This window comes from Coenobita brevimanus, chromosome 100 (genome assembly GCF_032717465.1).
Source record: "Coenobita brevimanus isolate Jiangsu-jjx chromosome 100, ASM3271746v2, whole genome shotgun sequence".
In the NCBI taxonomy this organism is placed as follows: Eukaryota; Metazoa; Arthropoda; class Malacostraca; order Decapoda; family Coenobitidae; genus Coenobita; species Coenobita brevimanus.
This window is the reverse complement of record NC_137053.1, coordinates 47,253,623-47,276,831: the sequence shown is the minus strand read 5'-3', so window position 1 is coordinate 47,276,831 and position 23,209 is coordinate 47,253,623.

Genomic DNA, 23,209 nt, shown 5'->3' with positions numbered 1-23,209 from the left:
TCACTCCTTGTTCTCGCAATGAATTTATAATTGCTATGTGCTCCACTGAGTGGAACGCCTTTTCGTAATCAACAAAACCTAAGCACAGTGGTTTATTATATTCTGTAGTTTTCTCAATTAGCTGATTCATTGTGTGTAGATGATCAGTAGTCGAGTACCCGCTTCAGAATCCTGCCTGTTCACGAGGTTGGTTTTCCTCCAAATTTGGAGCTATTCTGTTTGTGAGGACTTTAGTGAAGAGTTTGTATATGACTGATAGCAAGCTAATGGGTCTATAGTTACCAAGGTCTTTTGAGTCACCTTTTTTGTAAAGTAAAATAACTATTGCATTACACCATGTTTTGAGAATTTTTTTCTGTTTTATACATTGGGTAAATGAGTGAGCAAGCCTATTTTCTACTTCTGCTCCTGCATCCAACAGTAAATCTGGTACTACTCCATCTTCTCCAGGAGCCTTCCCTCTTTTCATATTTTAATATATATATATATATATATATATATATATATATATATATATATATATATATATATATATATATATATATATGTATGTATATTGTGGTAGGTGGAGGCGCCAACCATCCATTCACTCAATGTAGTGCTGCTCTCAGGTGTCTGTCTTTTCCTGTCCTCCATCCTTCTTTCCTTCCATCCTCTTCTGTCTTTCTATCCTTCATTCTTTCCTCGTCCAACTGCCTGCGGGTGACTTTACACTCCCTCTTCTGTCTTCTTTTCATTCATTCTTTCCTCTTCCTTCTGCCTGTGGGTGAATCTACACTGAGTGACAAGCCAAAATGATTTCGTGTACATCAGGAAACCAGTTACTACGCTGGGCGGTAACGATATAACCAAATTTTGGCGCCTGTTATTTTAGTGGGTAATTATCGCGCTTCAATCGGTTTAAGCCGGTTAAGGTTTGTATCCAAGGGATGGTTGGGGTTTATTGCTCACCTAATGCCACTCAGGGATGAGTGAGGCTGGTCACTATCATCTTAAATGTCAGGACCAACCGATTAGCCCCTGGCCTCTATGCTCCTCATGGGGCAACGTAGGATTGGTATACAGATAGATTGATAGATAGACGATAGACAGATATAGATATATAATTATGTATACATATTATCATCATCATAATCATGATCATCAACCATTACAAGTCCACTGCTGAGCAAAGGCCTCCCTTAACCTTCTCCGAGAATTTCTTGATTGAGCAAATCTCTGCCACGTGTTCTCTGCAAATTTCTGTATCTCCTCTCCACCTCTTGCCTGAACTTTTTCTACCTCGATTACAATCTATTGGTGTCCAGTCAGTCAACCTCATGCTCTGTTGGTTATCCTTTATTCTTGGAAATGGCCTGCCCACCTAAATTTCTGTTCTTTTATAAGTTCTATAATGTCTTTGACTTTGCTCTCTAACCCAAGTTTATCTTTTCCTGTATCTTAAATATAATCCCAACGCTGATCTTTCCATTGCTCTCTGAGAACGGATTTGTTTATTTACCATCGATTTTGTTAGTTGTCAGGTCTCACAACCGTACATCACAACTGGAATTATACATACGTTATAAACTTTTCGTTTCATACATAGTGGCAAGCAACTTTTCATAATGCCCATCCAATTATAATGCGTCTTCTATTTCGCTATCATCGTCTTTCTTTAATTTCAGTATTTACCTCAAGTAATTGTACTCCTCGACTTTTTCAAGAACTTCGTCACTTATTCTTATGACGCTTTTTGGTGTAGGTGGATTAAACATACCTTTCGTTTTACTCTGGTTCATCTGTAGCCTTTTAGACTTTCTCAGTTCAGGTCATTTGACATTTTTTGCAGTGACTCTGCTGTTACTGAGATTAGGGCAATGTCGTCTGCAAACCTTAAATGGTTAGGTCTTCTCTATCTAATTTACTCCATTGTTTTCCCAGTCTAAGTTTCTGAAAATACTTTTTAGGAATGCTGTAAATAATTTAGGTGAAACTGCATCTCCCTGACGCACGCCTTTCTCAGTCTTCATTTATTCCAAGTCTATATGTTATTTAACTGTAGCAGTTCCCTATTTGTATATGTTTCGAGCAGTTTTTCAATGTTCTCATTTACCCCTTGCTCCCGCAATGAATTTATGGCTGATATGTGGTCGACTGAGTCGTAAGCCTTTTCGTAATCAGCAGAGCCTAAGCACAATAGTTTATTATATTCTTTAATTTTTTTCAATTATCTGATTCCTTATATGTAAATGATCGGTAGTCGAATACCCTCTTCGGAATCCTGCCTGTTCACGAGGTTGGTATTGTCAATATTTTTCTTTTTGTTATTCTCTTCGTAAGGACTTAAGTGAAGAGTTCGTAAATGAATCATAATAAGCTAATGGGTGTATATATATATATATATATATATATATATATATATATATATATATATATATATATATATATATATATATATATATATATATATATATGTGTGTGTGTGTGTGTGTGTGTGTGTGTCTGTCTGTCTGTCAACGCTCAGTATCCACGCCAGCACTCTACTTAACCAACAAACATTATAAGCAGGACATGGAACCATGTGTGTGTGTCTGTCCACGTCAACCCTCTACTTCTGGATCAGACATGATAAGTGGGACAGGGAACCGTGTGTGTGTGTGTGTGTGTGTGTGTGTGTGCGCGCCCGTGTGCGTGCGTGCGTGCATGTGTGTGTGTGTGTGTGTGTGTGTGTGTGTGTGTGTGTGTGTGTGTGTGTGTATGTGTGTGTGTGTGTGTGTGATGCACACTCACTTCATACCTACAGTACTCACATGCAGTTTCATCTCCTTTTCAAGTAGGTTTAATCCAATCTATCATGCTCTCCGTCTCTCTTGTAGCCGTCTACAAATTCTCGCCCATGCAAAGAAGCACTCAGCATAAAACCTGCACCGAACGTTTGGTCATAAGGCCAGCCCAAATGTTACTTATGTGTGGGGGTATGGCAATGAAGAAGTTGGGTTCATGTAACTGTGAATTCGTGAAGCATCTGCCCCGCTTTTGACCTTGCTGTTCGTAGCGTGAATCGTCATCATGCTTCGAAGTAGATGAGCAGCATGTTCACAGAATACAGGTGTTCTCTGATCATATGGAAGGACATTATGGTCAATCCTTTGACTTAACCTTTGACTGATTGCTCTGAAAATCGAATTACCTCTTCCTCACACACACCACAAAGCCAGCCAGGAGACAGGGCGTGTGTGCTGGGCAATCCCCAGACCCTGTCTTACCCCCCCCCCTTACCATTCTTTAATCAACCCATAAGCCACTGACCGGGCTAATGTATGGCCCAGCCTGCACTATAGGTGCAGGAAATCTGTAAACGAACGAACGAACGAACCTATTCCGTACCTTACCTTTACCATATCCAGTAACTGTGATTCAGATAGAATTAAAAGAGTTTATCTTGACATCTCTCTATGATCTTGACCATGTATCCTGTTGTACTAAGATTAGAATTATTCTTCTACTTTGCTAACTTTAAAACACTGAACGAAGCTTGATCCAAGTGGAATCCAGAATATCTAAGAAGAGCAATGTCCTTTACCTTTCTTGTGACCTTTATCTCTGACCGATTGCTTTCGAAGTTGAATCACATCACCTTTTCTCATTTCTACACCTTTGCAGCAAGTTTGGTTAAAATCTAATTAAAACTGAGTGACCGTTGCCCTTCACTCATAACCTGTTTTTCTTCCCCCAATTAATCAACTCTTTGTCTGATATCCTTAGCCATTACGGTATGTCATATCTGATATAATAACACTCATCACTTTTTCCAGAATCTTGCCAAAAGACAGACAAAAGTAGAGGCACAAAATAAAGCCCCCTCGCACTTTCGCATGCAGGTTTAATAATACATCCACCGTAAATTTTCCTTCCCTCCTTGCATCTCGGATCCTGACATTATTGCGTGAAAAATGTGCGCCACCGTAGCGTCGCATCCGTCTGCGCTATATGGGATTGAAGTCGCTTTCGGTACTTTACATACCGGAGAAGTATACTGATAATTATTATATTGTAAAATTATCTTTGTCCTGTGGAAATATACTGATTGGGTTATCACTGTGGATGAAAATTTAGTAAGATTCATATTAGATAATTGCTGATATTATTCGGGCTTTCCAGACTTTACAAAGCTGGGCGGATTGTTCTTTCTTGGATCAGCTGGGAAGTAGCATGAAAGCCGGGATGGCACCCAGATTGTGGACCACCGTTTATCGTCACACGTAGGCTGAAGGGAAGGCTTACGGTTTATGACCTCTCTCGCTGTTTCCCCTCATTTGCAAGTTGCCGCCAGCTGCCTCAAACAATGGTGTTCTGTGTGTACATGGTGTTTCGCACACTAGAATCACTGGTTGCAGATCGTTTCAGAAATAGGTGACTAGTTTGGTGAAATGCGCGTTATGGACCTGTAATAGCTTCATGCTGGATGTCGTGGGAAGTTGAGGTGGGCAGGGAGGGATGGCAGGAGAGATGGAAGAGGTGATGGGGATGGCGAGATACTGGAGGGGAGAGGATGTGAATGGATAATTTTAAGGGAACTGAGTTAGATACATGAGGAAGAGTACTGGCTGTCTATTCTGGCTCCTCCCTGCCCTGCAAAGTCTCTTAACAGCTGTTTGGTTTGTTTCCTCCTGTTCTTAACCATTTCATCACTTGAATGGCGTTTATGTATTTTACTTTGCTCCACCCGCGGCCCTGATCATTATAATCATTTGAGAGAAAACTCACTTAAGTAAAGCGCTATAACCAGTACTGGCTAGGTCTATAAATGTCCGCGTTTGTCCATTATTAAAAATGTATATAAATAGCATCGTCGGTTTTTCAGTAAATAACAGGGTTCCCAGCATCTCCCTCAAATATCAAATGGATATCTAGTAAAAATTTCTAACAGTTTGCACTCTGAGAAGCATTGGACACGCATGCCATTGCTAACTGTCTGCTCATTAAAACTGCCAGGCCATGAGATTAGCCTTCTGTGAGTCTAGTGGAATAAAATCTTTCTTGCTATATTCCTCAAAATTACTGTAACACCCACAATAGATGGACAATAGTACAGTATTCCGGCTGTTTTTTGTATATCCATTCAAAAGTACCACAGATTTTACTATATATACATAGTGCTTACAGAGATCATGGTAGAAACCTCGTAAATTTAGCGCCCAAACCTGATAATACAGTGTTCACTATTTTCGGAGGGGAAAATTTGTTCTGCTTTAACTTGCTAAAACAAATTTGAAAAATACGTCCTCCGATGAAAGGGGCTGAAACTAAAACAGCTAAGGGAAAGCTGTACTCCAAATTATTGATAATGATGTGGCAGAATACTAGAAATTTGACTTTTTTGTTGTCCTTGTTGATTGCGTTCTTTAAAGAGAGACCAAGTCTAACCAATTCCTCTTCTCAAATGTGATGCAGAACTGACTGTCATATATTATCAGCATGCCTAGATCCTCATCCAATTCCTTTTAACTCATTCAAGCTGAGTTGGCCATTTTTACTTTATTTTTGCTGCTACCAGGGAATTCTGTTTAGATTAGGAGAACGTTTTCTGACCGACGGAATTTATGATGGCTGCATCTCAACCCTCCAATTCGAAAAGTCAGTGAAATGAATACAATCGTCTGTTGATTGCGAGAACAAAATTGAAGAGGTAAATATATTGAAAATGTTAATAATATACACTCCTGCTTCACTCCTCTCTCCCCGGGGAAGCACTCACTTGCCGAACTAGGTTTACTTATTGATTTTCCCTCATTCTCTCGTTTTACTATCCACTCACCATTTACCAGGACATTAAACAAATGCGTATTTGCCGTTGCTAACAGTGACCACTAAAAACTGAGTTGTTACATTCATGATTACGAGTATTTGTCAGTAACAAAAAAATATATATATATATATATATATATATATATATATATATATATATATATATATATATATATATATATATATATATATATATGCTAATTCTTAATTCCACGCAGCAAAAGAAATTGAAATTCGGAAGAACACTGAAGCAGGGATGATGGCAGGTAAAATGTCGAGGTTATGGATGGTGGCAGGCCATTCACTACCTGCCAAGTGGACGGCTGCTTATTATCTTACCACACTTGCAACGTGAGCAGGACATTCATGTTTCCAGGCCAACATTTACCTCCCTTGTAATAGGAAGATGTGTTTTCTTACAGAATGAAGCGTCTATGTGGATAAATTCCCTGAAGTTACTCCGTGTAATCAGGGTGACGAGTTTCAGTATACTTGCTCCATTAATCCTGTAGCTGCACCTAATTCTGAACCTCATCTTTAACACCTCAAACACTCTCAGCTAACTGGACTGTGAACTCTCGGAATGATACGGGACTGCAGGAACTGTCGCGGCAAGAGCACTACTTGGAAACTGCTCTGGTTGAGAGGTTTGCTGCCTGCGACGTTGCGCTCCCCTGCACTGCATATACTGTAAACTGGTTATTTGCTTAAATTGTTATTTTTGCTTATCCATTTTTCGGTAAATTCACATCATGTTCATTTTTTGTATAATTATATGATTGGACTTCTAGACAGCTTTTGTAAGATCTTTCTCATTCTTCCTGTCACATCCTCACGCACCGCAGATATCTAATTGTTTTTTAGATCGAGAAATTTGGTCTTCATCACCAATGCGTAAAGCACAAGTTTTTTGGTTTCGAGTAAATTTATAAAGATTGGTTCGTAACAAAGAAATTAGGGAAGAAGTTATAGACAGTAAAACAGAAAGTATAGCGACGTACGTTTTGATACTCCAGCTTAAACTGTCTATACAGGAGATACACCATCAGAACGTAACTGGACATTATGACATCGATCAGCATTACTTTATTAACACAAAGAGCACATTAAATTTCAGGATCTAATTCAGGGTTTAACCTCTTCAATCAGCAAGGTCTCGCCACTTCTAGAGTACACTGTCTGCCAATATCCGATAAAAGATAAAATTACACCGTTTCCAATTTAATTACTCACCAGTATCATAAGTTATATAAATAATTCTAGATTTCTGTGTTGGTATCATACACTAATAATAACCTGGTCTGTGGCTTCACAGTTCCATACTCATGTAACTTCGCTGCTCATCAGTAATCTTTTGAGTCGTTGGCCATTATCTCCCGCACCTGGCTTCTCAGTTAATCTCTCCTCCCTCCGAGTCTGGAGTGAGTTGTAAAAAATGTGGGATCATAATTTTAAAATATGGTAACATATTCAGGGCGCGGGATCATTAGCTTAAAAAATGGTAAAATATTATGGGTGCAGCCATCAATATCTCTGCCATCACGTTTTTACTGCTAGCCAAGTTTGGGTCAGGTCTGAGGATACTTGTGGTCTTGCTGGGTTCTGGAAGGCTTCTCTGAGGTTCTGAGAGTTTGGCCGCAACAGTGACGTCAGGATCTGGGAATATTCTGTGCGAGTAATATCTGTGTACTGTCAGTAACTTTAGTTCCTGTGGACCTGAAGGCTTTTTAGCGATAACAACATGTTGTGAGTAAGATGTACTCCAAATAATTATGTTTAAATAACAAATATATTGTTTAAAGTACTAGATGACAGCAGACTCCATATGAGACCTCAGTTTATCTAGTGTTCCTTGTATTAGCCCATATAATTTTACTTGACAAGCGATTGAAATATATGAGATAGTACTATACCTTTGTCTCGTAAAAATGTTTTTATAAATATCATGCTGATGTGTTCTCACTAAAAAACTTAATTAAAATAAACTTCGGACTGCTGAAGAATCTTATGAATGAATATTTTATTTGACCACTGCTAACTTAGGAATGATATAACAGAAACATTTAATTTGTAATAGAGACGCAACATTTGTGAATAACTGCGTAACATTATCAAATGTTTACGTCACATATAGTGTCCCATTATAGGAGTTGTGATTTTGAGTCTGGCGGTTCTGCGTCAATATATTTACATCTTTTGCGTGACCAGATGATTTTAGTAGTTAAAAAGAACACACACAGGAGGAATCCCACATACTAGACACAAAGTACATTCGCAGTGAGTTTCAAGTTAAAAGATATAGAAATAAAGTCGTGACAGCATGTCAACCAGCCTTGGCATGAGAATTTTCATCAAGAACAGACAGACAAATAATTTCCCTTTCGAAAATACAAGAGTCTGAATAACTGAAAGCTCTGACAGCATTAGTATAAACAACAAACCATCACCTCAGACATTCTAGAACAACGAATCTTTAAATTAACACACACACACACACACACACACACACACACACACACACACACACACACACACACACACACAATATTCGTCCTGTAAGTTACAGTGACGTGGGAAAGTAAATATTTCTGTGTTTAACCCAATTACACGAGTACATCATCCACCAGTTATAGATAATTTTTACAGTGTTTTTACCCTCCAGCTGCCAAAGTCAGAGGAGAGTGTCGTTATCATTGGGATCATTAGGTGTCCATCCATAGAGCTGGGCGGTAGGGCGGCTGGCCGGGCGTATAGATTTTGTTTCCGGGCCAGAACACAGAAAGTATTCTCTATAGTCATGAAATTTCACATAGTCGTGTGTCTTATAGTGAAGTAGTGCCTTTTGATGGGAAGAATGCTATGTCTTAAGTAGTTTATATATATATATATATATATATATATATATATATATATATATATATATATATATATATATATATATATATATATATATATATATATATATAACGAAAAAGTAAAAAAAATCCAGAGATTTCAATGCGACCTGCTCAAGGGCCCAGGTTGTCTCCTCAAGACGTTCTCCTTTCATCCGCCTTTAAAAGAAAATATAGGGGAGGGGGAGGGCCTTTATGCGCTTGGCAAGGTGTGCAAGGATGTGGGGGGTGTACTTGGTCAGATGGAGGGTTGCAACGGCGGAGAGTTGCCACTGTTTAATCTTAATTCCTGTAATAATTCTCCGACTTCTTAGATCATTACACATATCCTTAGTTATTTTCAAGGAAGAGTAAGGGATATCTGTAGACTGAGTACAAAAAAAATCGGAATTTTGCCTATACCCTTCAATATTTCTGTAGAAAGCAGACCTTTCTGAAGATCTGACAACCATGCATGGACTGGGTAGGTTAGGAATGACTGAAGTATGTGTGAGTTTTTGTATGGAAAAAAAGGAGTATGCTTAGGTGGTACGGCCACAGAGAGAATGGACATATTTAGAGTGGTGAAAGAGATATAAATAGAGTGAGACTGAAAGTAGGAGAAGACATGTGAGGATAAGAAGGAGGACTGACAAGTTACATTTTAGTGAATGTGTGAATGAGCGAGAGAAGGAGGGTTGAGGAGACGATTGGATTTACGAAGGACATCCAGTGAGACCCCGAAATATTAGTTAATGTCAATTCAAGTTCATCTAGATTCATTCTGGCATCTTCATGGTCACTCACATGCAGTCAGATCTGATTAGATCAACTGTCGTCATTCAGACCTAGGCATATCGATTCAGGCCTAAATCATTCAGTCCAGTTTAGTATATCTTTATCTTTCAGACCATTTTTATATATATAATATCGATTCGAGCAAACATTTACTGATTCAAGCCATGCCAATATAGACTTGTGCCAAAACTCACCCGTTTGGGGGGACAGTTTCTCGAGATATGACAGGCACTGTTGTACAGTTCGTTTCAGGTTCATTTAGGTTGGTTTGATATATTCAGTTTACAAGAGACCACTAACTTCATGTCATGACTGATACGGTGTATGCCTAAAGCCATTCCTTTAGATACAATTGATTTTAAAATATGCCGTTTCGGAAATCGATGGGTAGGATTGGCTCGGAATATTGTGGCTGGAAGGGCAAACTAAACAAAATTGGTTGGTCGGTAGTCGATTAACGGGTTTTAGAACAGATTCCCCATCAGAGGGAAAATGGGTTGGGTGGGTAGGGGAGAGTCAATAGGTGTGACTGGATAGTGATGGATGATGAGGCAAGCCGAGGAAAACATATCTATGAAATGGATGTGTACATTAACTGGAAAGGGGCTAAGTAAAACATATGGCTGGAAAATGTGGGTGGGCTGGGTTTAAAGGAGTGGCGGGGTGGGTTAAAAGGAATGGCGGGGTGAACTTAGATGGTGGTGGAACAAGTATACTCAGTGAAGATGGGAGTTTTACGAGGGGCAGCTTCAACAGCAGGAAGGTGTAACTCATTTCTCTAAAAACTTTGATATATGTCAGTGACAAGAAATGGGGTCGAGTTTGACAATAGTCAAGCGGGTTGGATGGGTTGGGATGGATGTGTCTGATGGTTCAGGGAAGGTATAAATGTACAGCCATAAGAAAAAGTTCACCGACAATCATATGTTAGCACTCCCCTAGCTTTCATATTTCTCATTCCTTCTTTAACGACAAAGAGTATCCTTTTTTCTCAAACTCTTTTCTTATGTGGATCACTAATAGGTCAAGAAACCTTTTGCACTCCCACCTCCGGCACAGAAGTGTCGGAGAACATTCGCTCATTGCTGTACGTTCACCATTATCAGCACGGCGATAATATAATTCAAAATTTCTCCAGGAACAAGCAGAACCAAAACAACATGAAAAAATATACAGTATATACAAGGAAAAAGGAACAAAAGGCTAGAAGCCCACAAGATTGTTCCCTCCAAGAAAAATTAACAAATAAGATAGCAGAGAACCTAATTCAAGATACCTTCAGTACTCGCCAATCACATATACCTGGCGTGTAAGGAAACCATTGTTGTATGGTTAGGGTACAACCTTGCTGTACTTGATCCATCCCAAATCGCAACCAAGGATATATGCTGTCATCAACACTGGCCACTGATAGATTGGGCGTCAGGCGTCATTGGTTCTGTGTCAGCGTGAGGGCGAAAGGCAATAACATGGAAATAGGCTTAGGAAAAGTTCACTATACCAGATGTCAGAGGCGTGTGGAAGAGGCGTAAGGGAAATTCATGTGCAACTGTTAGTGACGTCAAAAGGGGCACAAAACAATCTGAAAGGTTAGATCCCGAAAGGAGGAAATGATTATGTTATACCTATCAGTAAGTCTTATCCTGCACTGCACAGAACAGGGCATTTAAAAGACCTGTTGCTTTTTTTTTTTTAATGCGAGGAAGAAGGAACCAAAGGCCATGAGCCCGCAGTAACAATTCCCTCCAAGAGAAAAACCAAATACAATAGAGAGCCAAATTCAAGATCCGATCATTACGAGATGCCTGGACGCACTGCGTTTGAAAGACTGGAGATCATAGGCAGCATGAAATACAGACAGAGGGAGACAGTTCCAGAGTTGACCTGTTGCATAAATGAAAGACTGGGAGTAATGGTTAACTCTTGCATTAGAGAGTTGGACAGAAAAAGGATGAGAGTTTGCTGCCAGACGGCTGCTATGCGCCCGTCGTAGAGGTGGAGGAATGCAAGCAGACAGTTCAGAGGAACAGTGACCATTAAAGTAGCGATAGAAAAGAGATAAAGATGCAACAGTGCGGCGAAGAGACAGAGGTTGAAGGGAGTCAGTAAGAGGAGGAGAGTTAATGAGACGAAAAGCCTTTGACTCCACCCTATTGAGAAGACCTGTATGCGGGGAGCCTCCCCACACATGAAAGTTGTACTCCACACAGGGGCGGATAAAACCCCTGTATAGAGTCAACAATTGTGCAGTGGTAAAGAAAGAGCGGAGTCGGCTTAGCACACCCAATCTCTTGGAAGCAGATTTTACAAGAGATGTAATATGATCTTTCCAAGACAAGTCCCGAGTAAATGAAACCCCAAGCATGTTCAAGGATGATGCGGGATTAAGCTGAATATTATTAAACATTAGTGGGTATACCTGTGGAAGATTTTGTCGGGTCGATAGGTGTAAGAACTGAGTCTTAGATGCATTAAAAACAACCATATTATTTTTACCCCAGTCAGAGATACGAGCCAAGTCAGACATTAGGTGTGCCATAGCCTCATCCCTTGTTTGTTGAAGTAACTGTTGAGATGGGCGTTGCGAGAACCGAATGGAAAGGTGAAGGGTGGAGTCATCAGCGTATGAGTGGATAGGGTTAGATGTACAGCTTAGAAGATCATTGATGAATAAAAGGAAGAGAGTTGGTGATAGGACAGAGCCCTGAGGAACACCACTGTTGATAGATCTAGGAGTAGAATGATGGCCGTCTACAACAGCGGCTATACAACGACCAGAAAGGAAGCTGGCGATGAAGGCACAGATAGAAGGATAGAAACCGTAGGAGGGCAGTTTGGAAATTAAAGGTTTATGCCAGACTCGATCGAAAGCCTTTGAGATGTCAAGTGCAATGGCAAAGCTTTCGCCGAAGTCCCAAAAGGAGGATGACCAGGAGTCTGAAAGGTAGGTGAGAAGATCGCCAGTGGAGTGTCCCTGACGGAACCCGTACTGACGATCGGAAAGAAGGTTGTGATAGGAAAGATGCCTTAAAATTTTTCCATTGAGAATTGACTCGAAAACTTTTGAAATACAGGACGTTAAAGCAATTGGACGATAGTTGGAGGGTTGGGAGTGGTCACCCTTCTTTGGGACTGGCTGAATGAGAGCAAACTTCCAGCAAGAAGGAAAGGTACAAATTGTCAGACAAAGGCGAAAGAGTTTGCCTAGGCAGGAAGTAAGCACAGAAGCACAGTTCTTGAGAACAACAGGAGAGACCCCATCAGGCCCATATGCCTTGTTAGTACTGAGGCCAGTGATGGCAGAAAATACATCAGCTGAAGAAATTTTAATGACAGCCATGAGGAAGTCAGAGGGGGGAAGTGATGGAGGAACAGCACCGGAATCATCTAAGGTGGAATTGGAGGAGAAAGTCTGTGTGAAGAGATCTGCTTTATCAGTAGAAGAAATAGCTACAGAACCATCAGAGTAGAAAAGAGGAGGGAAGGATGATGAGGTAAAGTTGTTAGAAAGATTTTTGGGAGGCGATTTGTTTGGGAGGCGATTTGTTTGTGGCCACCCCAAACGGGATTGAGGCGTCTGGCAATAGATAGATAGATAGATAGTGCCAGAAGGAGCGGGAAGAATTCGAGTTGGAGAATTGAGAGCATTTAGTATGGATGAAATTATTTTTAGTAGAGCGAAGAACAGACTTAGCACGATTCCGGGCAGAAACATAAAGATGATGTGATTCAGGGGTGGGTTGGCTCCGGTACCTTTTGTAGGCCCTCTCCTTGTTGCGGACAGCATTAGAACAAGCGTGATTAAACCAAGGCTTTCTTACGTTAGTCAAAGGATATGAGAGAGGAATGTATGCTTCCATGCCTGAGAGAATAACCTCCGTAATGCACAAGGCACACTCAGATGGCTCACGGCCATGGAAGCAATAATCATTGCAGGGAAAATCAAAGAAGTACTGCCTGAGGGCCTCCCAGTCCGCGGCTCCAAAATCCCACAGACGATGTTTCCCTGGAGGGTGCACAGGCCGTACCGGAGTGATAGGACAGGTTAAGGTAATAAGGTTGTGATCGGAGGAGCCCAACGGAGAGAAAAGATTAACAGAGTAAGCAGAAGGATTAGTTGTGAGGAAGAGGTCAAGTATGTTGGAGCTCTCTCCAAGGTGGTCAGGGATACGGGTAGGGTGCTGTACAAGCTGCTCTAGGTCATTAAGGATAGAAAAGATGTAGGCTTGTTCACCAGGTGGATCAGTGAAAGGAGAGGAGAGCCAAAGGTGGTGGTGAACATTGAAATCTCCTAGAATGGAGATTTCAGAGAAAGGAGAAATGGATAGAATGTGTTCCATCGTAGAAGTAAGATAGTCGAAGAATTTTTGATAGTCCGTAGAATTAGGGGATAAGTAAACAGCACAGATATATTTAGTCAGAGAATAATAGGAAAGCCGAGGCCAGAGTGTAGAGAATTCAGAAGAATCGAGTTCAGGAACATGAGAGCAAGATAAGTCGTTGCGTATATATACACAACAGCCACCTTTGGCTTTGAAATGAGTATAGAGAAAGTAGGAGGTGTGTATTATAATAATAATGAAATTTAGATTTTTTTAAAAGTAAAGTATTAATGTAATTGTGTATATTTAGTTAAATCATCCATATGTACGGTATACTTCTACTGAACACATTTTTCCTCTTCAAGTCTTAGAGTAAATCAAAATAAAAATATATCACAACCTGCAAGTCCAACTTTTAGAGATGCCCGAGTTTGAACCACATTATAAAAAGGTAAAAATTTTAATAAAAGCTGTGGTACAACAGAAATACCATGAAATTTTGAGCAGCTTCGCTTTAGGACAATTAATTGACGTTTTATCAACTGAAAACATTAGTGGCAGCCGGTTTAGAAATGTCATATTTTTTTCTTTTTTTTTAACACTGTGCGAGAGGACATTTACTCACAATAATTTTGAATGTAAAATGACAGCATTACTCGTGAACCGGTACGGAGACGCAGTGTTCTACCTGGCCACTCAGATGCATTAATTTGTGTAAATTTAACCATGGCACTTCCATTAAAGAGAAATGGCAGCAACCATTACTTAATTACTTTGCGGCACTCATCCTAAATTTTGTTTTAAAAATGTTACTGTTATTTTGTGACAGACCGCTGCATCCCATCAGCGTGTGCTGTTGTTTAGAATGTGCTTTGAGGAAAGGTATCTGCTCCTTTGCTTACCTTAAATCAAATTTCCGGAAGATTATTAAGTTTATGATAAAGTCTATTTCTTTAATCCTTCTGTGTTTATTTTAGGGAATGTCGTTGGCATCCCCCAAGAGGAGGAAGAATCCTCGTCAGGGGAAAGGGGATCCAAGTGTAATACTTAAACACTGGTTGGCGATTCAGTAAGTATTTTTGCTGTTCGTTGAGTTGCCATTGATCAGAATAGGTTTCAAAAGGGAGCTGTGACAAAAGGACAGGGTTTAAATTCCCAACACTTGATAGAACGTATCCTACTTATCACTGGCAAGAGAAATTCCAATATCTTATGTAACTGATGTGAGAAACGATTTGCTTCTTTACGGAAATTTTCTTTGCGCTGCAGAACAGAGAAATTTACAATTACACAGAAGTCATCGGCCATTCAAGAGAATATTTTCACACAGTGGACCAAACACTGTGTGCAATTATCATTTTCAACTTTACACACTAAACAAAGTCTACCTTCTAAAACTGTCAGCTCCTTAATCCCGAAGTAACAATGTCCTTTAAATGTATACACTAAATGAGGCCGACTCCCCTCCCAGTGACTTAGTTATGGACCTCTTCTTACCAATGCCCCTCAGGTGTCAGATTAATCCAACGTGTGAGGGGTCCCATAAGGCCCCCAGGTGTCAGCCTGATCTTACAGCACTTTCCCGCCTATATTTGAAGCCTCTGCCAGTTTCTTTTTTTCTTTCTATTTTTTTTTCTTACCGCCACGCTTTCCCAGATACTGATGTTTCTGTGAGTCACCAGAGTTAGTCACCCAAGAGCAGCACTGGCATGTGGGCAGTGAGCTCTAACTCCAGCGTATATGAATCCATTCTCCCCTCTCCCGGAGTGCTACATCCATCCCTGCCAAGCTTCATATCGTGCCCAGGCGAGGACAAAGTGACCCTGCACTAGGGAGGGCACTTGAAATGACAGTCTCGTCTATTTCGGGCGTGGAAACATTTTTCTCCGAGGCTGGTAGCTACCGCATGAAGAGGGATGTCACATGGCCAAACTTCCACACTTTTTCCCGGAGGTGCTTGCCACCCCTGGAGTGTGACCCCGATGACCCTGCAGCCCATCCTGCATCTCCCTACCCCTCTGATGAGTCAAGGGATGCATCTGAGGAGTCTGAGGATGAGGAAGAACATGGGGAGGGCGAAAGTCGAAGTAAATATTTGCCGCGCGACCCACATTGAGGCACCAACATGGTGCTCTCACAGCTCAAACCCCGAACACCCTGTATCGCCCTTGCCAGGTATGTCCACTGTGTGATTCCTCCATGTCTGACCCTTTATATGTGAAGGAGAGTATTTCTGCAGCACCACCATGGAGGCAGCAAGTGGAGAGGAAACACCGCATGAGCCACGAGGAGGCTCCCAGGTGCCTCCCTCACCACTCCTCCTTGCCAGGACACACTGCATCACCCCTGCCAGGTATGTCTACCAGTGATGCCCCCAGCCTGACCTTTCATATGTGAAGAAGGGCACTTCACCACCACCAGAGAGGCAACAGGCAGGAGTGTGTCCTCCCCCTTCCCCCACCATGAATACTCACCATACACTCTTTCCCCGCCCCATTCTGCTAAGGGCCAGGCACGTGAGTGTCCTGCTGCTTCTAGTGGCTGAGATCAAAGCTTGATCATCATTTTAGAGGGGTTTGTTTTAGCAGTTCTTGATCAACAACTTATGTCTCAAGATATGTATTAGTGTACACTCCCTCCAAAAACTTTCTGAATAGTGGGGCCTAAAGGTCTTGAACACAAACAATACAGCTGTTGTCTGGGCATTGTAGCTTCATTAGCTTTGGTGGGCGTGATTAGGAGTAGGTTCCACAGCAGCTAACTAACTGGGTAGTTCAGCATTACAGCAACAAATGTCCGTTGATATGTAAAACTTTAAACACTGCATTACAGTCGTGAATATATTTAAAACCATAATTTGCCTGCATAGCATGTTTTATGCTCCATGCGAAACACTTGAATCGTATCTACGAAAGGGTTGAGTTTCCACGATCATATGAACTCACTGTGACCATACACTATGTGGTAACCAAGAAAGTGCACCAGTAGTTAGTAAAACAGAAGACACCACAGAATATTAAAGAATATATATACATATATATTCATTCTAATCGGTTTTCTAACATATTTACCTATCATTACACGTGTTTGAACCCAGAATGTCTTAGTCATCACAAAACCGCTCATTTCATAAGGATTCATAAAGAATGTTTGAGGGAATCCAGATAAGGTGTCCGGCAATTCACTAGGCATAAGCACATCAAAGTTGATTTCAAGACTAATACGTTATGATTATGCCATTTATCGTCGAGACAAGGTTGAGTATTTTATAGGGATATTCCCTGTCAAAATGACCCTATTAATCAATTTCGTGTCAAACATCCTCATGCCATTCGACTGGAATTTCTTAGATATTAACTGTCAGTCGTTTCTGTATGTGCCATGCAAGGCTACCGCATTTACGCCTGCTTCATTACCATTTCCCACAAACATATATCCATGTCTCGTAATGACATTTAAATATCTTTTAGAAACTTGTAGAGTAAGTGTGGAACGGCCATCTAAGTCTATACTCTGATACAAATTTCAGTCTCCTCTCATGCATCAGAATATATCCAATGATATCTCCTTTCTTACCATTTACTTCTTGATGGAAGGTTGCGAATTGTTCAAAATTTCGAGGCAACATTGATTATCAACAGATAATAATTCTGTATTCATATTTTAAATTTATTTTGTTTAAAAACAGGATACTTTATATCTGTATTGGAATTTTCTGTAAAACAAAATTCGTTACGCGATAAGGTGTGCCACACTGAAAGTGAGCTTAAATCCAATATCGCCAACTCCGGTACCCTGTATTACAGTACTTAAAACAGCTGTGACTGTAAAGAGTTAAGAGGCGAAATGGAAATGAAAGATTAATGCTGAATGTTTCTAACCCTTTGACTACAATAGCTGTCTTTAAAGCTGAATAAAATCGACTGGCAATAACAAGAAAAACGGAGTAACGCATAAATGGACGTCATTCTGTTCAAGGAGTTAGAAAAATTATTCACCGCCTATATTCTAATACATTAGCATGCATCATATCCTTATATATTATGTCCTGCCTCCACCACCTGTACTCTCTATCACGTCGTGAACTTCGTCTCGTTCAACCAATAATTCCAAACACACTCGAATTTAAATTACCTGCTGACTGGCTAGGGCGACTGCTGAAGTGTTAGTGGGAGGTTTACCATTCTGGCCCATACCTGCTTCCTTTCATTCCTCTCGGTCCACACTATACACTACCAGCAATCTCTCTTTTGGTGGTTGACACTCTCTCGTACACACTGGCAAGATGGCTGAGGATGCAGTTCACAGGGCGACGATTGTTAGAGTATTTACTGTATTCACCACTTTTCTCCAGGAAGCAATGCTATGGTTTGAATTTCATTATTATACGGAAGATACATCTTTGTTTTGTGTTTTCGATCATTTTCATAGTTTGCTTTCGCTACAGTGCTAAGCGAGGGTCAGTGGATACGGCAACAGTTATCATATCATCATCATCATTCTGAGAGAGTCTTCTACAAGACGAAGACCTCATTTATCTTTCTTCGATTGGATCTTAGCCTATTCTACTCCGATCCCTGCATAATTAAAGACTTCATGTCTACATCTTATTTCCTTATTGTCGTATCCTTTCACTTCTTTTTTGGTCTGCAAATCCGTTGCCAGGATCATACCCGTTTTATATGTTGTAAGAAAAACGTGGCCTACTTCTGTTCATTTCTGTTTTTAACTTTAGCCACTATACTTGCCCTTATCTAAGACTCTTATCCTTACACGTGATACCAAACATTATCCTTCCCCTTCCCCTCGTCACTCCTAAGTCTGTGGCGCTGTTAAGTTTCCCTTTGATCCTGATGGCCGACGGAAGAAGACACTAATTATTTGCCATTCTTTTTAAACATAGAGGCGTATCACTCTTTAACATGTTGCTCTGTTCGTCAAAAACCCTCCACCTTATTTTTCTCCATCGTATTATCGTGAATCAGAAGTGTCGGCACAACCTAACCAAAGCTTATATACTTTTTGGAAACGGATACCCCTACTTTCAATATTACCAGTGTTCCATATGGCTCGGGAATATTGTCCTGTTCGACTGTTTTCACCCTCTCCTCCTTGAATACTACATTGATAACATCAGTAAGAATCGACAGAGAGCGGCACGGAGGATGCACGGAGGATATGACAAATTAATTTAAAATATTTTGTAGAAAATTATTGAAGTCAGGCACGGATTTGGAAAGGAGGTGTGGGGACCGTACCCCTTCCCCAATTTTTGGCAGATCCATGATTACTTATAATAATAGAGCAATGTTATTTATCAAAATATAAGAAATAAATATCATTCATCAAAATTCTCATACAGTTTTTATTTTATTGAAGAACAGGAACAGTTTATAAATTCTGAGGAACTTTGTAATACGTCTGCATGAATTCAAACATGTAGTAAGTCTGCTACATATGAAGCCCATCCATATTTTTTACGAACTGCTGGATTCCGCCTGAAAGACAGTTGCGGTGGTATGTTCTTGAAAAGACTGAGATGGATGTGAAAGGAAAATTTGAAAGAAAGACAAACGCCATCCATGATATGTGATGCACACACATGGTTCAGCACGACTCTACTGTACAATGATCTTACTTTCGCCGTAATCAGTAACTCGATCGCAGAAAACCGAAGTTATATTTTCTTATAGGAAATAGGTATTGCAATAAAATAATGAGGAGCATGATGTATAACTTATTTACTCAGAAGAATTTATCATTCATGTTGAAATGTATTTGTTTCTCTGTTTGTTTGTTTGTGTTATCCCTATAGTATGATTACATCTTTTCTATTTTTTTTTCTTTAGCCGGGCTACTTCCAAACACTTTGATACAACTTAGGAAGAACTTGTAGTCTTAGAGGTCTTTCTGAAGGCTACATATGTCCTCTCCGATTATAGTTTTTTTCCTTAGTCGAACAAAATCGTCCACGGACGTCCCGTTTTTATAAAACCACCCGTTCTGCGCCGTAACTTAATGGTCATACCTGAACCTCTCCACCATTTAGGCACTGTGAAATAATGTATCTCTTCCCCTTTTTCCCTTCCCGCAGAGGCCTGACGAAGGTCAGGATGGCCATCCATCATATAGCACCTCCCAATCCCTACCCCTCACACACCGCAACCCACCAAGCCCCCTCTCACCCCTAATGCTTCATTCCTCCTCACCGGTGGCCTTGGATGTGTTTGTTGGTGGCCTTAGGAGTAGTGCAATATTCAGGAGTCGTGCAATGCATGGATGATATTGATTTTAAGTAATCAGGGAGCACTGTTCTCTGATGGACAAGTATCAGCACGCGGAACATATAAGTACCATTGGCAGTGATGTTGAACTCTGACATTATGTGCAGTACATATACCAATTTTCAGCGTCGCTCACTGCCAAAATGCCATAATATGTCAAGGCGAAACCTCAGCAAGAGCCATTGATATGTTCGCTCCCAAAGCGCCCTAATGGAACTTCAATCCTCCTGTGACGTCATTGTGGGGCTGAGGGCAACAACAGCCAATGGAAGGTGAGAGGTGAAAGAGAAAATGGACTAGGGAAGTGTGTGAAAGGTTAACATTAAAAATGAGAGGGAGGCCCGAAAGGATTCGTATTAATTAGCGGAAGCTTACAAAGAGGCATATTTCCTACCAGCTTGCCAATGAGACGGACTGATGATCAGCTGAAGGGGCTTTTCTGAAGGAAGTGAAATTCATATTCTTGCTCTGTGGATCGATGGCTGATAACGCAAGGGATTTTAGCAAAAAATACAACTGTAATTACTACATCAAGAATAATAATATGCAAATCAGCCTAACTTATTGCTTGTGGGAAAGTTCACATGTGTGTTAAAACGTCTGTGGTGGTCGTGTTGACGGCTTAAGGAATGGATCCAGGCACAGCGTATTGCTCTTGTAACGATGAAGTTGTGGATGAACAGGGTTACATGAATAGGAACACAGGCTCACACCGGCAAGGCACAACATTCGCAGCTCAGCCACGGAGGGACGTGTCGGCTAATTAACGCCTCTAGGTTTGCTGAGCTTTGCTGGTTGAAACTGCTGCAAGGGAAGGGATAATGGTGGAGGTTGAATGTTGCCACAACTGACCAAATTTTACTGGTAATAATCTAGGTTTATTATCAGTTAAGTTCGTGGGCAGCAGAGCATAATTTTCGCTATCTGCAGATTAAAATCTTTTGTAATCAGCCAGAATAGGATAACTACGAGTAAATAATTAACTGGTCAATATTAGGAGCGTTCACCACAAGTGAGTGCGTGAGAGGGCGAGCACATTACAGAGATCTTTTCTCTTAGTGTGGTCTGTGGATATACTGTTACTCAATACACGGATACTTACTCCAGTTTACACGTCACGAATCAGTCATTGCTCATCAATTTCTATTCCCTTGTGATCTGACACATGAGTTGTTCTTATCCCATGCTCTTCTCACTGTGTGTGTGTGTGTGTGTGTGTGTGTGTGTGTGTGTGTGTGTGTGTGTGTGTGTGTGTGTGTGTGTGTGCTTACATTGTTTATGAGAACAAAATGCCACGGATGAGAAGGGTCGGATGTTTATGGACTTGATATAAATGGACCTGAATGATCTACTTTAAGACAAGGTTAATGCTTGGACGTTGACCAGACTGCACTTAAATGATTTCAGCTAAAAATATCTGGATGTACATAGACGTGATTGGATGTAAATAGATGAGGCTAGATGTAAATGGATGTGACTAGATGTAAATGGATATGACTGGATGTAAATGGATGTGACTGGATTTAAATGGACGTGGCTGGGTATAACGAGACGGAACTGTACCTAAATGAATGTAAATGGATATGATCAATTGTAAATGTAACTGAATAGACGTAAATGGATCTGACCAGACCTGAATGAATATAAAATGAACCTGACTAAAACAGAGCACTTCTCAGGTAATTAGCTGATTTGAATATGTGACGTGATGTTAATTAACTAGATTTGCCTCAGAAATGAGCTTGCCTAAATGTGCATTAACCGACACGGAAAGGCTGGAATGAACAGGGAAGGTTTCTGTGGAGCCGGCTTTCTTTAGTGACGGTGAATTGATAATAGAATAAATGTGAATTGGATATGCTTTCCCAGGCAAAGAAGAAGCATCTCCACGGTATGGCCTGTATAGTCATTAAGAGTCTAACTTTTCCTTGTAACTCCTCTCTCTCTCTCTCTCTCTCTCTCTCTCTCTCTGTTCTACTATCGCAGCATTTAATCACAGCAGATTTTCTGTGTGTGTGTGTGTGTGTGTGTGTGTGTGTGTGTGTGTGTGTGTGTGTGTGTGTGTGTGTGTGTGTGTGTGTTCTACTATCGCAACATTTAACTAAAGCAGATTTCTGTGTGTGTGTGTGTGTGTGTGTGTGTGTGTGTGTGTGTGTGTGTGTGTGTGTGTGTGTGTGTGTGTGTGTGTGTGTGTGAAAAAGAGGTGTCTACTACCGCAACATTTAATCACAACAGATTTATTCTCTCTCTCTCTCTCTCTCTCTCTCTCTCTCTCTCTCTCTTTCTGTGTGTGTGTGTGTGTGTGTGTGTGTGTGTGTGTGTGTGTAAAAGAGATGTCTACTATCGCAACATTTAATCACAACAGATTTATTATCTCTCTCTCTCTCTCTCTCTCTCTCTCTCTGTAATTCACCGGGTCGGTCAGGATCACTTGATGGTCGTGATCATCAGCTTTTACCCTCCCCGAAAGGAGCTAAGATCTCATATAGTCCGATCTAAGGGCAAAGGCTGTGATTTTCACAACGCACACACCCGTCCCCTTCCTCAAGGGGGACAGTAACCACCCACTTCGTCAGTGAAACTTTTGCAACCTGAGCGAGGCGCGAACTCTCGTCCACCAGATGGCGAGCGAGAACGTTACCACTGAGCCAGGAGCGGTGTGTGGATGTGTGTGTGTGTGTGTGTGTGTGTGTGTGTGTAAAAGAGGTGTCTACTACCACAACATTTAATCACAGCAGATTTCTCTCTCTCTCTCTCTCTCTCTCTCTCTCTCTCTCTCTCTCTCTCTCTCTCTCTCTCTCTCTCTCTCTCTCTCTCTCTCTCTCTCACACACACACACACACACACACACACACACACACACACAGTGTTGGTAAACCTTGTCCTAACTTGGTTTATAATATATACAGTACTATTCCTTTATTAGTTGTTCGGACTGCACGTAATTTGAGAGTATAGTAACCCCTAGCTGGCTGTGAGCGAGAGTATGGAGGGTACCGGGTGGGGTTATGGGGTTGGAGAGAAAAGTGAGGGGGTTGGGTGGGAGTGTGGGACTATGAGGAAGGGAGGAGGAGGGGATATGTCTCCATCGAGCAATGTTACAAACACGGAAAAGGAAACGAACTTATTCCGACGTCTGTAC